Source organism: Montipora capricornis, unplaced genomic scaffold (genome assembly GCF_036669925.1).
Source record: "Montipora capricornis isolate CH-2021 unplaced genomic scaffold, ASM3666992v2 scaffold_111, whole genome shotgun sequence".
Taxonomy (NCBI): Eukaryota; Metazoa; Cnidaria; class Anthozoa; order Scleractinia; family Acroporidae; genus Montipora; species Montipora capricornis.
Window position 1 is genome coordinate 35,001 of NW_027179876.1, and position 9,535 is coordinate 44,535.

Here is a 9,535-nt window from a genome sequence, read left to right on the forward strand (position 1 = left end):
TGACAATGAATTTCGTCATAACATTATCAAAGTAGTCTGCGGATCCAATTTTTGTTATGATGTCATGTACATCCGTCCGCCCGTACAGACTGTCGGGGTGGAGGTGGATCCACTCAGCTACTTTGACAATGTTATGATGAAATTCATGATCAATAACAGGACAGACGCATGAAAAACTGACATCAATTCATCAAATGTACAGTAGATGATCAGGGCTACAAGACTTTAATATTAATAGCGGATCTTAGGCACGCAAAGGGTGCCAGCGGAGCACCATGGGTGAGAGTATCCATGCGAGAAATTTTTGTTATGATGTCACGTACATCTGTCCGCCCGTACAGACTGTTAGGGTGGAGGTGGGGAAGCCGGACAGCCTGTGGGAACAGGAGTGTTCGGACAATTTTTCTTGGCCGGAAATCGCATGGTAGCATTGCACTTGGCAACCGGCGTTTTTTGGCGGGAAATCATATTAGTGATGAGCAACAGGATAAAGAACAGGAAAGAGCATCAGAGAAGAGGCAACGAAATTTGAAAAAATTAAGCAAAGAAATCCTAGTAAAGATTAAAGAGTAAAGATTGTCAGTCAAACAGAAAATGTTGTGAAAGACATCACTATGCGTGTAATTTCAGTTTTAGTTGACTAAAATTGTTGGTTATTGTTTGGAAGGCTTGTTTGTTTGCTGCATGCTGTCAGCTCAGAGGTGTTTGATCTGTTTGATCACTGTAAACTGTCCACACTAATGATGATTAATTCAATCTGTACTTTATGCAGAAGCATAGTTATTTCCATAAACATTTTATTGCTTTTTGGGGTTAAAAACGGGAGCTCCACTTTTAGGTTTGGCTTTATTTATTTTAGCAAAAGGTTCAGCAAAAAGCTAATTGCTAACCCTTTTATCTTAACGGTGAAAGCTGGTCGGAAATTGCAAAGGGAAAAAATTCAGTTGCAAATTAGACTGTATTGGTCGCAATTTCGAGTCTTGACTTACCATAAGCATGTAAATACATTGGACGAGCCTACATGTAATTATTAGTTCTACAAATTATTGCTTAAATTTGGAACCGCATAATCCAGTGTAATTTCTGCATAATCAACGCATGTTTACGCATAATAATTATGGCCAAAAATTTCCGCATAGTCTTTCATTTTTTTCCGCATCCTATGAGAAGCCCAGACTCTAGCACTACTGAGGTTAACCATAATGAAAAATTTGATAATGCATGGTTACAAAATGTTTCTCCAGCTGACAATAATTGAGCCCTCATTGGCCAATTTCTGGAATAAAGACTGACATTTTGACAATAACTTCCTGTGTATACTTGTTATAATAACTGTTACTTTTTGTGAGTTTAATAAAAATAGTACTTACATGTATCTTTGCACCTTGAATGAATTAACATATTTAAAGTATTCTCAGTCTTCTGGTGACAATTAAACAGCTTGTTCTCCAGAGGCATATGGAGCAGGCTGCAAGAAATTAGAGGTACAATTAAATTTAATTACATTGTACAATTGCTACATGTAACAATAATAATGTAGACTAATAGATTCCTTTGGCATATTTATATAGTTACATGGACCAGTGGCACACCTGACCAGACATGCAATTAACTATCATGTATTGGTATTCAGGTCCATCATACAAGTTGCCCTCAGCTGTTAAACTGCTTATACACTGTACAACTATGAGTCTGAGAATTTTTAAACTACTGTGAGATTTCTCTATACAAACAGATAAGAAACTGGATCACAATCACCCTGACATTGTGTTTGTGTACAAACAAAACAAAAATTGCCTCATCTATTGCATGCCCTAGTGACAGAAGGGTAGATATCAAACAAGAGGAAAAGGTCAACAAGATTAGTATCTGGATCTGGCAGTTGAGATAAAAGCCTTGTGGAAGATCAAGGAGTGTTAAAGTTGTCCCTGTTGTTATTGGAGCACTGGGTACTATTCCAAAGAGACTGGCTCGGGACTACATGTACATGTTTGCTGGGATAGAGTTGGCAGCTCTTGCTGGGATAAGCAACAATCCTCCAAAGAGTCCTTGAAGTCTAAGGCAGCTTGTTATGACCTGATGATGGGATTAAAATTTCTTGAAGTTTTGATTACAATGTACAGGGTGTACCATACAGTACACTGTACCTGCCATGAAGCTAAATGCACCATAATAATAATAATAATTTAATAATAATAATAATAATAATAATAATAAATTATTATTATTATTATTTAATTATTATTATTATCATGGTGCATTTAGCTTTACAGCTTCATGGAATAATAATAATAATAATAATAATAATTATTATTATTATTATTATTATTATTATTGTTGTTATTATTATCATTCTAATTATTATTATCATTATCCCAGAGCAAGCATGGCCAGGCTTTACTTAGCAAGGAATGAGGGCAGAAGAGGACTGAAATCAGTGGAGGAAACAATAAGATTAAGATCAGAAAAGTCAAGTCAACTTTATTTAGGCAGGGTAGCCCAGTCAGCCATGGCTACAATTATTGGCTCAGGAATGGATACATGTACATGAAGAAGAAACTGCAAAGGATCAGGCACTAACAACTTGATGGAGGGAGGTTATCATAGAAAAACAAGCCAGTCAACCACAAAATGCAGAATGTATAAATAGAGAGACAAAACTATATTTCACATTCTCCATTTGTGTAGCAAACTTGCACAATGTGAATGTAGTTCTAAAGAGACATGACAAAGTAGCTCAAATAATACACTAAAATCTATGTAAAAAATATTATCTCTCATACTCAAGGAATTGGTATGACCATGTTGAGAAGAAAGTGGCAGAAAATAGCAAAGCAAAGATACTTTTGGATTTCTCTAAACAAACAGATCATTGTTATACAGGCACAAAGAGCAGATATTGTTTTCAAAGACAATTAAGATCTAAATCACACATGGGTCATTAAGCCTACAAATAATTTTTTTTGCTATAAGCCTGTCATGTGTCAGGCCAGGCCACGGCACCTCATTTTCATTGTCTCGTTTTTCTTTTTTTCTTTTTTTTTCTTTTTTAAAAGTGGTTAGGGTGAGGGTTAAGGTTCAAATCTTTTGCATTGCCCGTAGCCGGACAGGAAGATCCTTCTTTTTCGTGTTTTAAACGTCAGGCCTGAAACTATTTCTGCTCTAGCATGATCGGAATCCCGTGTAAGATCTTATGGGGTAAAATCACTTAACATTATGTCAATATTCATGTGGGAAGACACCACTGTTGTTGTTCAAATTATTCTTCAGTCATATTCGGAAGAATTTCAAAAAAAATCTTTCAAGATTCCATTCAAATATTTTAGAACTTTCTTCAGACCAATGTACAAAAAACAGTATTTAAAATTAAACCTTTGAAATATTCACATGCACATATTTTCTGTATCTAAATGAGGGTTGAAGATGAACTAGAAATAAATCTTTTTCCCAGTTCCATAACGTCCTCTGTTTCGGATACAGCATTTTTGAATTTCCGAATTTTTACCTTGCGTGACCCCAGGATACAGAGCTGATTGAAAAGCTTGTCTCTTTCTATGATTCTCAGACATTTGTGGATTTCAAGTACATTACAAGAGGTGTTCATACACATGTATTTTATCAGAAACCCACAAGGGTTGAAACGTGTAACGGCCCCCTGTGTGCTGGGGAACAAGCTTCATCTGAATAATTATTCAATTTGCTAATTACCATATTTGGAACAACAAGAGCAAGGGGTTTCCAAAGATGGTACTTAGCACTGAAACATTCAACCAATCAGTTCGCACTTAATATTCGGAAGCTGTGAACGTGCGTTACACGTTTCATGTTGGCAGTGTGGCCCAGTGGTTAGGGCGCTTGCCTTGAGATCGGGAGATCCCGGGTTCAAGACCTGCTCTGACCATTTGGTGAATTTGATCCTGGTAGTCCCTGGTTCAACTTCCCAGCTGCACTTGTAAATAGCCAACTGGCTTGCCTCTGGCCAGTTGGGATTCTTAACAGTTGTTGTTGTTCTGTTCTGCCGTTTCGTTGTGTTTCATTGGCCCTGAAAAGCCCCCATGGGGAGTGGTCAATTAAGCATGTATTGTATTGTTTCAACCCTTATGGGTTTCTGATTTAAGTAAGCACATTTGCGGAAAAGTGAACTCCAGGTGTTTTCGTTGATTACTGGCCACCATATTGGTGGACCACGGACGGTCTACCAACATGGCAGCATTGTGTGAAATGCTTCGGGAAATTGATAACTCAGAAACGATGTACCACACAGACCTGACAATTGGAGAAACGGTTTATATATTTGTCTTGAAATCATTTCAAGTTGTTGGATTCTTTTATTGAACGGTTTTGAATTTGCTTTTTGTTGCATGACAATGAAAACAATCAAAACATGCGCACACTGCCCAATACTGTTTTGACAATACTGTTGCTTTCGTTTGCCATTCTATTGAGAATTCTTATGTTTTTGCTTTCTTTGTTTGTCATTCTAGTTGAACAAAATACATTTGTATATGTTTCAGCTTTTGTTTGTGCATAGGCAATAACGTTAGTTATTGAAGTCACGATAAGAAATGTAATTTGAGGCCCTAAAAATTCACTGTAAAACTGGTCATAAATCTTATCAGTCCAATGAAAACACAAACAACATGCATTTGGGGAACAGTATCGTTGTTGATTCCACAGCACATGTACATTGCAGTGTTATTTAATTTAAATCAATGCACCTGTAAAAATACAGTTTTACTTTGCATCATATCAGAAGACCCTGATCAGCCTGTCCGGTCAGACTGATCATTTGCCAGTCAAAACCTCAAGTTTACCGGACAAATGTCTGATGACCGGCGCTTTTTGCCAGGCTTGGTCATAAATGTACATGCATCAATACCTACATGTAGACATGGAAGAGTACAAGAGAAGAAAAAGGAGAAAGTGGAGATTGAAAAGTACATGTACTGTACTAAGACTTGGCAAGGGAGATTCAAAGATTGTGGAACACCTCATGATCAGCAAAAGTATTACTGGTTGTACAGTAGGAGAATTGGGAGCTGTGGCAAAACAGTACTGGAGAAGGAGTTGAAAAAGCTGGATATCAAGAAGGAAGTACCGGTAGTAGCAGAGTACAATTTTAGCTGCCCCACTGGGATCAGCAAGGATACCGAGGAGAGTATTGGATATCTCAGGGTAGAGGTTCAAATGATGATGATGATGATGATGATGATGATGATGATGATGATATGATGATGATGATGATGATGATGATGATGATGATGATGTATTGATACCATTGACATTGATTTTGAGGAAGAGTAAAGTATGTTACCGTAAATCAGTTGTTCTTTATGGATGACCTTTAACCGTATGGAAACAATGAAAAACAGCGGAATTCCTTGATCAATACAGTATGTGTATATAGCTAGGATACTGGAATGAAGTTTAGCATTAAAAATGTGGGTTTTGGACTTTTGGTCACTAAACGGGAAAGTTAGAAGAAAGCAGGGGAAAAACATTACCGAATTATCAGCTGATGACGCAGATAGACAAAAATAAAGTGTACATTAAATACCTCAGGGTTTTTGAAGCAGACAACATGAAACATACAGAAATGAAAGATATAGTCAGAAAAGAGTACTTCATATGGGTGAAAAGCACATTATAAAACTCAAAACTTAATGCAGGAAACACAAGATTTGCCTTGAATCCAAGAGCAGTGTCTGTGATAAGGTATGGGGTTGGTATTATATTTTGGAAGAAGGATAAACTGGAAGAAATTGCCCAAAAGACAAGGAAGCTTTTAAGTATTTATCAAACTTTAATCATACAAATAACATTAAGAGACTATATTAATTTGCCACGGCAAATTGGTGGAAAGGGTTTGATTAGTGTAGAGGACCGTGTTAACCCATTGACACCTGGGAGGGATGACACTTGATAGATTTTACTCTGTCTAACGCCAGACGATTTTACTCGTCAATGGGGGCATCCTAGGGCGTTTTAAGTGTGAATGGGTTAACCCACTGACCCCCTGGGAGTGATAGATTTTACTCTGTCTAACGCCAGACGATTTTACTCGTCAATGGGGGGCATCCTAGGGCGTTTTAAGTGTGAATGGGTTAACCCACTGACCCCCTGGGAGTGACAGATTTTACTCTGTCTAACGCAAGACGATTTTACTCGCCAACTGGAGGCGTTCCAGGGCGTTTGAGGTGTCAGTGGGTTAAACACTTAAAAACTATGTCCCTCAACAATATGGAAATTGAAAGTCTGCGAAAATATGCGGCAAGGAGTGGTGAAATCTTCATCAGAGAAGTGAGCAATAAGAACTTCCCGGGAAAAGGCAAGGAGAAAGAAGATATTAAAAGGGACCTATTACAGAAGTACACCAGCAATGCTCGATATGGAAAGTTTTATGGGAACACAGAGCTTATCAGAGATAAAAGATGAAGATGTTTTCAGGAACGTGTGGGATGTGTGGTCCGCCAGAGATGAGACAGTTCTGCATGAGCATTACTGTATCAGACTAATCAGAGCGAGTGCAGTGCACTACATGTAGCATGGCGAAGTGATAAAATTGCGCAGGTAATACACTGGAAGATGTGCCATCGATTCAATATGTAAGTCTCAGAGATGTGGTATGATCATAAGATTGAAAAGGTTGGGAGGTAATCTACAATTGGGAGGTAATCTACAATAGATAAGTTACGGGGCAAACGCGAGGGGTGCCGGGGGCTATGTAAACTGAAAAAAACATGGAAATCCAGCAAACAACTTCCGCTTACCTCATGTTTGGCACGACTTGTGTTTGCTTTCTGCGTTAGTTAAATGGCAGCTCAAGGACAAAAATCCATTCGGAAAATGCTGTGTCCTACAACAGCGAATTCCATGAGACCGTTGTCTTCGAAGACTTTAAAAATGCAACCGAGTAATCTCGTTCCCAGAGCCCGGGTGTGAAGTACGATGCATTGTGGGATACACTGCGAATTAAGACGATCCCCCTCTCAGGATCGACGCCAGTGTAAAATAATTAATATGAGTTTTCGTGATCCGTGTAATTCATTTCTTCCTCGGCGCGTTTTATTATTTCGTTGGGAAATAAAACATGTTCCCGGGCTTTGTAACGAACTTTTTCTTACGAAAAGAACAGATACGTACCTTGTGGGCATGCTGTATTCCGTGGATAAATACACAAGCAAGTCTATCCCATCCAGAGCTAGCGCTATAGCTAGTGAAGTGATTGGTACGCCCGTGTCATCTTTTGGGTTGTTCAGGTATTTAACGCCACCACTTTGCCTTAGTCTCATGTTTGTGAAGACATAGGTTTCGTCTTTTTCTAACTGCCCCGTGTCTTGAGCCCATAGAATGATTTTATGTGGACTGTTGGGTCCAAGATGATACCTTCATGCTTCTTCACTGGTTAGTCAGTTATAAATACTGCTTAATTGCCGAGATTTGAAGCAATAGCCTTTTACAGTGAACTGCTAATTTGCCACATTACACTTCCCAAAGAACGGATTGACGTTGGAGTAGATGTAAGTGTATCTGGTATCTCGTGGGCGTAAGGTTATCTGATGCAGTTGTTACATCAACCTTAGTGTGTTTGTGAAACAATAATAATATTATCTGTTGTACCATAATACTTGTTGCTGGTACGATAGGCAGTGAGTTTAACTGGGCTTTTCTTTTTTTCTAAGGTGTCAAAATATGCCCTTCACTCAGCACAAAAACATACAGCTCTTTGGCTCCCATTGGAAGCTGTCATAAGGTTGCAGTTGAAGTACTTTTAATTTTAACTGGATGTGTACTCGGTGACTGACATTTGCAGACTGCAGACTAACCCTAAATCACAATTATTGAAAGCTAACCGTTTTAAATCAGGTTCTTAGACTTAAATAATGTTTATCAGCGCTATTGAAATGGGTGCTTAGTCTGCAGTCTTCAGTCTGCAAATGTCAGACACCAACATTATTTAAGTCTAGCACCCATTTCCAATAGCGCTGATAAGCCTTATTTAAGTCTAAGAACCCGATTTAAAACGGTTAGCTTTCAGAATTGCGATTTGGGGTTAGTCTGCAAATGTCAGACATCGATGTGTACTTTGAATATAGCATGCAATCTCATTTCGATCTTTGACATCTTTAGAACCTACAGTAAAAAAAAAAAAAAGATCATACTGTAAGATACTGTTTAACCCTTTCACTCCTGTGGGCTTCCCCATTGACGAGTAAAATTGTCTGGCATTAGAGTAAAATCTATAAGTCTCATTGGCCCTTACAGGAGTGAAAGGGTTTTAATTAATTAAAGTGCATATGACACAAAATTTTTATTAGCTTGTTCGAAGAACTTTCAAAATGGTGAAGAACAGCGTTTATTTTATTGTCAGTGATAGCACTCTTGGTAGCCGAGCTATTCAAGATTTTGACTTATGCAAATTAAATGACTTGTGATGTCACATAGTGACACAAAATTATGTAAAATCACGAAACATGGAATATCTTTGCAAATACTAAGTCTGCAGGGTTGAATTTTACAGGGTTGATGTGCTACCAAAACTACACATTGTAATTTTGACTATGACGTCACCATAGCAACATACTCGTTTACCAGACCTCTACCTTTTTCCGGTATCGAAAATGCCTTCTTTGTTGCGTTTAGAGTCTACAAAGACTTCCTTGTGCTTGTGCTGTGTACGACCATATTCAGTCACATGTGTGGGACTGAAATGAACATCAAGAGCAAATAACCCTTATTTTCATATTGGGATGGAAACTCTGAGTTTTTAACCCTTTGGATGGAGGGGAGCCTGAAGCCCATTGAGTTGCTATGGAAATGTCACAGTGGGCCATGTCATGGAACTTTGTAATGAGTATAAGAAACTGCAAAAAGTTTCAGTTCTATGCGGTTGAAAAGTCTTTAGAGATGTTTCCTTTTTTTTGTGATTTTAACATCATCTTTGTGTACCACCGTATATGACGTCACAAGTCGTCTAATTTGCATACATCACAAATCTTGAATAACTCGGCAACCCAAGAGAGCTATTCACAATAACATAAACGCCATTCTTCATCATTTTAAAAGCTCTTTCGAACAAGCAAATATAAAATTTTGTGTCATATGCACTTTTAAAATATAAACATTGAGAAAACAGAGTAAATGGCAGTAGTCACAGTACATGTCGCGATGCTTTATGTCAATGTACATGTAGCTGTTTATGTCAAGTTTTGGAGCAATAATATTAGATGAATGAATAGAGATGTGAATTTCTTAACAAATGATATCAATTATTTTGATCAGGCAGATTTGCCTAACTGAAGATGGTTTGCTATGGGGAAGGGACCCAGACTCTAATTCCCACATCCCGCCAGGACAAGATGATGAACACATATAGCCTGCCGGTATCAAGATCTGTTTTTTGCAAATGTTCCAAGGTCAAGCCAAGTTAAATTTAGTTTTGTGGGTATACGCAAGTGGCTAATCACAAAGTGCATAGCTAAAAAGTTGTCCTGGTGGGGTCCATTTTGGTTGGGTGTCCCTTATTTGCTCGCAT

The 9,535-nt window shown here is 38.1% G+C and overlaps 1 long non-coding RNA gene across 1 annotated transcript in view; it reads right to left on the reverse strand.

Moving 5' to 3' along the window:
• LOC138034276 (uncharacterized) overlaps positions 1 to 6,927 on the reverse strand; it is a 10,563-nt gene extending 3,636 nt beyond the window's left edge. Inside the window, exons 1-2 of the long non-coding RNA XR_011128822.1 lie at positions 6,771 to 6,927; positions 1,371 to 1,468 (exon numbers count right to left, since the gene is read on the reverse strand). This is a non-coding gene — a long non-coding RNA (uncharacterized lncRNA). The remainder of the gene's footprint in view (positions 1 to 1,370; positions 1,469 to 6,770) is intronic.
• Between the last annotated feature and the right edge of the window lie 2,608 nt (positions 6,928 to 9,535).